The sequence below is a fragment of the Pogona vitticeps genome, chromosome 5 (assembly GCF_051106095.1).
Source record: "Pogona vitticeps strain Pit_001003342236 chromosome 5, PviZW2.1, whole genome shotgun sequence".
Classification (NCBI taxonomy): domain Eukaryota; kingdom Metazoa; phylum Chordata; class Lepidosauria; order Squamata; family Agamidae; genus Pogona; species Pogona vitticeps.
In genome coordinates this window covers 69,917,032-69,926,780 of record NC_135787.1, presented here as the reverse complement: position 1 = coordinate 69,926,780, position 9,749 = coordinate 69,917,032, and the positions used below count along the sequence as shown (strand labels likewise).

Here is a 9,749-nt window from a genome sequence, read left to right as displayed (position 1 = left end):
CTTTTATCTCTTGACTCCCTACGTTAGCATTCCAATCCCCTATAATGAGAACATATTTCTTTGGTGCCAGTTCTAGAAGGTGTTGTAAGTCTTCATCGAATTGGTCAATTTCAGCCTCTTCAGCATCAGTGGTTGGTGCATAAACTTGGATGACTGTGATGTTGAAAGGTCTGCCTTGGATTCGTATTGAAATCATTCTATCATTTTTGAGATTATATTCCAGTATAGCTTTTCCCACTCTCTTGTTGACTATGAGGCCTACTCCATTTCTTCTATGGGATTCTTGCTCACAATAGTAGATATGATAATCGTCTGAATTGAATTCGCCCATTCCTGTCCATTTTAGTTCACTGACGCCCAGGATGTCAATGTTTATTCTTGCCATCTCCCGTTTGACCACATCCAGCTTACCAAGGTTCATAGATCTTACATTCTAGGTTCCTATTTTTATTTTCAGGATAGGACTTTCCTTTCACTTCCAGGCACTTCCACAGCTGAACGTCCTTTCGGCTTTAACCCAACCAGTTCATTAGCTCTGGAGCTACTTGTACTTGTCCTCCACTCTTCCTCAGTAGCATATTGGATGCCTTCTGACCTGAGGGCCTCATCTTTCAGCATCATATCTTTTAGCCTTTTGTTTCTGTCTGTGGAGTTTTCTTGGCAAAGATACTTGCAGCGAGGCTCGTCCTCCTGCCAAGAGTGGCTTGCAGACCGTGAGCTCTGGAGTGATAGGAAGGGAGCGTGGAGCTCACAGCAACAGCGGAAGGTGAGTGGACAGTCGCGCCCCAGGGGCTGGATGTGCATTATGTTCACCTGTGCAGGGGTATTTGTATTTGATCATCTGTAGTGATCATTTTGACATTTTCTCTTCAAATTTGTGCTGACCTATCATAGAACTAGCAGAGGCTGAGGGACAATGTGAGCAGCAGCTTCGAGGCTGTTTCAGACCCCAAGCATAGGTCTTGGAGGGCCTTCCCAACCTGTAATACAGCTCCTCTACCCCACACATTTGTTTGTTTGTTTGTTTGTTTGTAAGTTGCCTTTCTCTCTACAGGGGGACTGTTACACGATCCCTCATCCCATACATGTAATCTCAGGCGTCACTGTAAAAGTTTTATTTCTGCTGAAATTATTATACCTGTGCACAAATTCCAAATTGTCCACCTTATTGCACAGAAATAAAGGGGATCATTTCATTGAAGGAGGCATTCTGAAGAAATTTCTCAGAGGCAGGACTCGCCATCACAGCTACAACACAGCTTCTTTTCTTTTTCCTCAAAGGCTTTCTATGATTATGAAATACTGCCACTACAAACGACAATGGCAGCTGTGTTGACAGCCTGGCTACTACTTTTCAACCTCCAATTATGTACTGTTTTTCATGGGCATTGCAGTAGTGGGGAAGCAGCCAAGTGATGACATTTTGTAAATAATTCTCCAAAATGACCTTCTGATTCTAGAGGAGTGAGAAAAAAGACAAGCCTCCAAAAGTTTCTCAGAAAAATGTCTTCTGAGAAATGTTGACATGGCACTTTATGTCATTCCTCAGAGTTCAGCATTTCTCCCATGCATTCCATTCTGGAGAAGGACAGAAAGTGCTGAGCCAACATTTCCTAGAAGACATTTTTCTGAAAAATATTCAGAGGTTTGTTGTTTCCTGAGGTGTCACTGCAGATATATTTTTCTCTATTTCAAATGCTTAAAACGCAGCTTCTTCCCTTTGAGACGTGTACAAAATATGAGGAGGGACAGAGTTGTGTCCAGCTCCAAGAAAAAGCTGCTTCTGTTCTATAATTTGTCTCCCAGTTTCCATGAGAAAAAGATGCCTATTTTTTTGCCTCATGCTTGGAATCCTTTAAAATTCCCTAAAACTGCAAGTAGCGGGCAGGGATGCTGCTGCATTTGGTTTTTCTATTACACATCATCTCATTATTCTGAAGCTTCCCTGATGGCTCAGTTCCTGGTCTGAAAAAAAAATTTTTGGAAGGAGTCAACTTTTTTCCTTGGATGCATTTGGCCTTCCCCCCTTCCATTTCTTAATTCCCTATGTCTTACCATCTTGGACTTTGCTTATCTCTATGTTGTTTGATATTGTGCATTTTAAATTTTGTTTTATACTGTATTTGGAAATTAAGCTGCCCAGAGTAGATTCATTGAATCTAGATTGGAGGGGGGGGGAGAGCTGTAAAAATAAATAAATAAATGAAAATTTGGCTCAAATCTAGTGATAAATTGCACTTGAGTCCATTGAATTAATGGAATGTAGGAAGGAGTTGACTCACCAAATCCCCACTGATTCAGTGGGGCCTACTTTAGTTGTGACCAGTTAGTGGATTTCAGCTGATTAAAATATAGAAAACTTGGAGCGCTGCTGACTGTCAGACAGGTACCATGAGAAACAAGACACAAATGTTCACACTTCAGCCTCCTCATAAGCAAGATATCTACAATAATCCTGAATCGCATCCATTATGAACTTTCTAGAATTTTCTTCTCCTTTATACCTCCCTGAGAACTTCTTCTCTATCAAATAGAAAGAGAATGGTTGAATTCTCAAGAGAGAAATGTTGACACAGTAGTAGGAACTACTGTTACACATTCTCTCTGTTTTCTAGAGAAGAGCCTTTGGCTGGTACAGGAACCCTGTAAGATCATATAATGTTGCTTGAGACTGTTCTAGCACTGCTTCTGAGGGAGTCTGGAAAATCTCAAAATATCTCAACAACAAGTTCAAAGAAGCAAAGACATATGTTTCTATAAATATCCTCAGGCATGATCTACATTTTAACAATTTTTTTTCTCATAATAATGGGTATTACAGTCTAGGAAGGTCTCTGTAGTCCTCGAGGCCTCATTAAAGTGTTTTCTTTCCTCTGCATGCTTCCAGACATTATCCTCTGTTGGTAGGCAGAGCAGTGAACGTCACATAGTCTGACTAGAGTTCTCTAAACATGTCTGTCATCTCAAGTATGAGCAGGATGCTATCCTTTCTCCAATGATAAAGTAAGATTCTCTTCCACTCAGCTGGCCTCTATATGTAGAATGAGGATACTGTACATCATTTTGCAGAACCATAAATGGTGGGCAAGGCAACTAGGTTTGACCCAGGGTGCCAAAATTTAGAGGGCACAAAAATGTGGGTTCACATTATTCATCACCACATGTTGGTATTTACTGCTGGAAGGGTGTGAACCTGCTTACCATGAACACAGACACGATCTTCATCCATGCCTCACCGGACAAAGGGAAACACAGAACAGGTGGGCTCAGCATAGAACCAATTCGGCCATCCCATGCTGAGAGCCAGGCATTTCTTCTCATTCCTCCATCCTTTGTGCACACATGTCTATTTCACATGATCAAAGCTTAAACAATAGGGCAGCAAAGCCCTGAGTGCCTATATTGCTAATTACAGCTCTGTTGTTTTGTTTTGCTGCAGGCAGCCTACCAAATCTTGAGCATGGGCAGTTAGACACCTATCCTTCTTAGTCTATATTGTTTTTCAGTTTCCCTCCTCCTCTCCCAGTCAGACCTCTTTGCACTGCTTACTTGTGACTTTCAGGCCCTGCTTTTTTTTAATCCAGCTTTCCAAGGCCCCTTTCTCTACCCTATTCATCAGTCACAATAGGGCAATTCAGAGAGTCTCTTTGTCACCATCACCACAAACATCTCCAAGTGTGGTAAATATCTACATCAGGGCAATTTTGGACGGTTAGAATGTTCAGGTAGTCTATGCTGGTGTGTTGTTGAGTCTACTAGCGGCCATTTTTCTAGCCACATGCCATGGACCACTGAATGCCCTGGAGACTGGAAGGAGAAAAGATTGTGCCAACACAGTGTGGGAGTGTAGAGAACCCACTGCAATGTAAATACATCCTGCAATAATAAAGTACATGCCTCTCCTTGTTCAGCATTACCTCTCATTAAAATCAGATGGGATCCACCATCATTTCTTGTTGTAGTCAGCCATTCTGAGGCAAACCACATGAGGATGTGTTAAAATTAAAGACTGGGAGAAATGCAAAGGCTCACTTTTTTCATGCACTTTTTTCATAAACGTCTGAACTGATTTTCAGAGTATAGTATGAACAGCTGGATCCTTGCCTATTTTGGGACCTACATGATATTGCTTTCCTTTTGGCAGAAAAAAATTGTTTCTGGTCTAGGAATAAGTAAAAATAATAGTGCCAGATTTAGGCTTCTTTCTTTCTCTCTCTCTCTCTCTCTCTCTCTCTCTCTCTCTCTCTTCCATCAAAAGGAGTTTTAATAGCTCCAGTGCAGCAATGTATATGTCTATTAAAAACACGGTGCCAGATACTCAGTTCCCACTTTTCAAACTGGGTGGCTGAATAGACAAAATACCACAGACTCTGTGACTTATTATGTTCTAGTTAACCCCTGTTGGATCCATGAGTTTAGTGTGTGTTGAGTGTGACTGAAGACAAAACGGTTTCTTCAAGTTAAGCAGTATTTCAGTGCTCTTTCAGCTGTACATCAAACCAATTCTAAACCTGGATCTGTAACATGCTCATGTAGTGTGTTTGATCCTCAGTAACCATAAACTATGCAGTTTATTTCTACGTGTCTTCATGGTATATACACTACATATGAAAATGGAGCTATACAAGCAGTGCAAGTATGGTCTATATCACAACCTAACAGGCGGGAAGTTAGACTAGATGTTTAGGGTCCCTCTTAAAGAAGAAAAGACCACCAACAGGAAACTCCTAGCCACTGTCTTACTGAGATTCTACTGAACAGAAATCCTGCCAGCACACAGCAATATGGAATCACATCACTTGTACAAGCACCGCAATGGCACAACTTCCCATGAAGAAATCCCAATCACCCAGACATGAATAGACCAATGGGAGTGCTGGAGGGATGGAGTCACAAGGTATAAAAGACTCACCAGGAGGAGGAGGGGGAGATAGATAGACATAGATAAGGTTTAGATAGGATTTTGAGATGGAGAATTAGAGTGTCAAGAGAGTTGAGAGAGTTTTGTAGTTTGGGCAGGAGGATGGTAGTTGAGGGTGGATAAAGAGGAATGTTTGTTTAAGAGTTAGCAACATTGCTTGTTCTGTCAACACCTGTATCAATAAACAATTTCTATTTGGTTCTTTTAAAATGACATATGGTCTGGACATCTATTATTAATAACAGGGATTGTTGATGAAATCAACTAGTGGCAGCTGAGGGGCTTGTAGTGTGAGCTCCTAGTTTGGTGAAACAATCAGGGGCCACATGGAATCATGATAGTCTGCCTCCTAGGAAAGTTGTGCAGAAAGTGCATCCCTTTTTCAGGTCTACATTCAACAAGCTGTGTTGTGTAAATGTGCACATGATAGAACATTAATTAGCAAAATGACTGATTAAGTTTCCAGGGGGCTATTATGTTGTACACATTGACTACCACATTTTCCTAACTATTCTATCTGCCCAAGTAAGAGGGAATCCTGAGACACTTAAAGTCAAGCAAATTCATTGTGACATCATTTTCATGTATAAAAGCCACTTTATGAAATTCAGGATGTGATCTAGTGGTGTATAGGTCGCCATAGTACTGAAGGAAGATTAATTTTTTAGTCAGTGTTACAAAAGGAGGCTAAAGGTCAAACTATTAAAGGAATAGCAGTAGATGATGATGATTGATGATAATGATGATGATGATTTACAATATTTTTAGCTGCAACATTACCAGTGGCTTCTGGGCAGCGTACAATATTAAAACTTTAAAACATTAAAAACATTAAAATAGACAATATAAAATATCCTATATTAAAACAATTCTTAAAACATTAATATTAATAAGTCCTGGTGCTCATGTGGCCAGCTAGAGAATACTGTTTAATTAAAATGCTGGCTAAAGAGAAAGGACTTTGCCTGGCGCCGAAAAGCCAAAAGTGTTGGAGCCAGGTGGATCTCTATAGGGAGGGCATTTCAAAGTTGGGGGGCAACAGCCGAGAAGGCCCTATTTCGACATGCCGTCCCCCTCACCTCTTTCAGGGATGGCACCTTCAGAAGGGCCTCCTGGCCTGATCTTAGAGGACGGGCAGGCTCATATGGAAGAAGGCGGTCCTTTAGGTCAGTGGTTCTTAACCTTGGGTTACTCGGGTGTTTTTGGACTGCAACGCCCAGAAGCCTTCACCACCAGCTGTGCTGGCTGGGGTTTCTGGGAGTTGCAGTTCAAAAACACTTGAGTAAGCCAAGGTTAAGAACCACTGTTTTAGGTAACCAGGTCCTAAGCCATTTAGGGCTTTATATGTCAGAGTAAGCACTTTGAATTGGGCCCGAGCAGCAACCGGCAGCCAGTGTAAATTTTTCAGAACTGGCGTGATATGAATCTGTGCGGCGGCACCATTTACCAGCCACGCAGCCCAGTTCTGTGCCAGTTGCAGTCGCTGGACCGCCTTCAAAGGCTGCCCCACGTATAGCACATTGCAATAGTCCAGTGACTGTTGCCAGGCTCCACTCATCCAGGTAAGGGTGAAGTAGATATATTCTCTGCAGCTGTAAGAAGGCACCCCTGGACACCGAGTCCACCTGGGCTTCCAAGGTTAGACCGGGGTCAAGGAGCACTCCCAAGCTGCAGACCCTGTCCTTTAGGAGGAGTGTAATCCCGTCTAAGGCAGGGAAATGGCCCTTTAACCTATCTGGTGCGAACTCCCTTGGCAGATTTCTTTATTAGCCATGATGGGCAAGGGTCAAGTTGTGTAGTGGTGGCATGAACTGATCCAAGCACCCTGTCCACATCCTCGGGCCATAACAACTGGAACTCATCCAATAAATTATGACATAAGTCCGGAGCACTGGACACAACCATAGGCTCTGCATCAACAGTTGAGTCCAACTCTTTGCAAATCTGAGCAATTTTTCCCTCAAAGTGTGTAACAAATTCGTTCCAGCAAGCCACTGAGCAGTCCAGGACCTCTACAGAACCATTAGGTTGAAGAAGGTCCCGGATCACTCGAAATAGCTCTGCTGGATGACACGCTCATGAAGCAATATGACTGGAGAAATACTGTTGTTTCGCCAGCCGTATTGCCACAGAGTAGGCCCGATAATGGGCTCTAAGCTGTGTTTGGTCACAGTCGCAGTGGTATTTCCTCCATCTGCACTCAAGCCGTCTCCCCAACCGTTTCATAGCTAGAAGCTCCTGTGTGTACCATGGAGACATATAGGCTCTGCAGGCAGGGAGAAGGTGCCTAGGTGTGATCGTGTCAACCATCTGGTCCATCTCCTTGTACCACAAGGCGACCTGGGCTTCGACAGGAGCGCCGACCATATCAGCTGGAAACTCACTTAGAGCATTCAGAAATCCTTCAGGATTCATAAATCTCTGGGGGTGGATCATTTTAATTGATCCCCCACCCCTGCAGAGGGTAGTAGTGGCAGAGAATCTAAACTTTACCAGGAAATGGTCTGGCCATGACAATGGGGTCAAAGATAAATCCACCACATCTGGACCACCATCCCCCCGTCCCGTTGAGAATACTAGGTCAAGTGTATGGCCTTTCTCATGAGTTGGGCCGATGACATGTTGAGACAGCCCCATGGTTGTCATGGTGGCCATGAAGTCCTGAGCTGCCCCTGATAACGTGGCCTCGGCATGGAGGTTGAGGTCTCCCAGTACCAAAAGTCTGGGGGTCCTCACCACCAGATCCAAGATCACCTCCGTCAGCTCAGGTAGGGAGACTGTTGGTAAGCAGCAGGGTAGGCGGTACACCAACAGAATCCCCAGTCTGTCTCTTGAGCCCAATGCACAATATAGGCCCTCTAGACCATTTCCCAAGGGAACAGGGAGTCTGGAAAACTGGAAGGAATCCTTTTAGACTATTGCCACACCTCCTCCCTGTCCCTCCGGGTGACTCTGGTGTTGGACCAAGTACCCAGGGGGACATAACTGAGATAGAGGAACTCCTTCTTCTCCCACCCAGCTCTCAGTAATGCATGCCAGGTCGGCCCCCTCATCCAAAATTAAGTCATGGATGAGGGCAATCTTAATTTTTGCCGACCTGGCATTTACCAACAGTACCATGTGGCCCAGGGGGGTGGCTGATATGGTCACCTGGTACCATTTGGCTGGGAGTAGAGCTAGAAAGGGGGATAGGTGTAAGGTATCTAACCTCCTTTCTCCTAGACGGGCATGCTCTACTCCCACCACATCTTCCCCTGCCATGTATTGTCTCTATTGGTTGTCCCAGAGGCCCCTCAAACCCCCCTGTTTCCCAGCTTATTCCCCAGCCAATTCCCTCAGGGAATCTGGCAGCTGGCAGGAGTCCAGCCACAGTCCCACTGTCTCTCACACAGTGAGCTGAAGAAGGCAGATGTTATTCGGCTCCCCTGAGCACAGGAACGCTGGTCTAGTAGGGCCCTAGAAGCAGCTCTGACTTAAAAGCTTTCTCTCCGCTTGAGCCAGGTGCCTGACTTTGGGAAGGGGGTCAGGCAGCCAGAAGCAACAGGGCCCAGTCCTGCAGAGCAGAGGGAGACTTAGCCAGCTCTGTGTTAGTAGTCCCATTAGGTACAGAAGCGCATAATGTTAACATAAACTCCTGACAGCATGGGTACAACTGAGACTTGACTAGCATTAACTAGGGAGGAAAAGACACTTCAAAGTCAGTAGCAATAAGCATCAAAAATAAGCACCTAAGGAGGGAGAATTACTTATTGCAGTAAGCAAGGCACTCCCAGGTCTTGCTGAGTCCAAGTTGCACACCTTGTGGAATTGGTTGCATCCAGCACAGTGCTGTGACACACCCATAGATGTCTCTTGGAGTGCTTGACCATCTGGCCTTCCTTTGTAAAGAACCTGTTCTCTCTCCCCCACCCCCAACCTGTGGACTTATAGTATACATAATACACCTGCTTGCCTAGGTAGCTGCTGCACACATAGCCTATTTGTTTAGCTTTTGATGCATCAGAAAACGTTGTTTTTACCTCAACAGACTAACACCAACCACTCTTTCTTTGGTGGCCTCCTTTTCTCTGGAGATTAAAAACTACTTCTTTTGAGGCCGTTGCAATGATCAGTAAGAGGTAGCGACAATTATTGTCTTGTGTGTGACTCACCAAGTTGGTGGACCAGTTTTTCTGCCAGGGCAAGTAGTCTTTCAGGACAAAACAGTTTTTTCCTTTCAATAAAATGTCAGTTGTGTGAAACTTCAAAGCTGTTCTGCTTTTTAGACAACTGACAGTTTAGTGCAGCTCTGCCTTGGCAGCTCTCTGTAACAGATTTGTTATTCACATTAATTCAGATCATGTGTCCTCTTTGAGGACAGGCTGGGAGTGAGCTCCGCTCTCAGGCATCGCTCGGCGGCGGCTCAGGCACTCGGGGAAAAGGGCTGGCAGCACGCCTCACTCACTGGCTCTCTCCCAAGACAGCGCCTCTTGCACCCTCCATCCGGAACTGCAGCCTGCCAGCCAACTCCCCTGTCTGCCGGCTGGCAGGCTGCAGTTCCGGATGGAGGGTGCAAGAGGTGCTGTCTTGGGGGAGAGCCAGCGAGCAAGGCGCACTATCGGCCCTTTTCCCTGAACACCTGAGCTGCCACCAAGCGATGCCTGAGAGCGGAGCTCCCTCCCAGCCTGTCCTCAAAGAGTGCCACCAACAGCAGCCGCCGCCACCACCTCCTCCAGGGAAGCAGCTCTCTGGCTCTCTTTCTCTCTCAGCACCCCCAGCAACAGCTCGGCCAGCGGCCGCCTCAGCACCCAGCAGTGCTTCCTCCTCCTCCTCGGAGCCCCAGCCAGGC

At 45.1% G+C, this 9,749-nt stretch overlaps 1 protein-coding gene across 1 annotated transcript in view; it reads left to right on the top strand.

Annotated features, from left to right (window-relative positions):
- Window positions 1-568: 568 nt before the first annotated feature.
- Window positions 569-9,749, top strand: part of LNX1 (ligand of numb-protein X 1) — a 149,187-nt gene continuing 140,006 nt past the window's right edge. The window contains exon 1 of the mRNA XM_073001255.2: window positions 569-766. The gene's annotated coding sequence lies outside the window, so the exon portion shown is untranslated. The remainder of the gene's footprint in view (window positions 767-9,749) is intronic.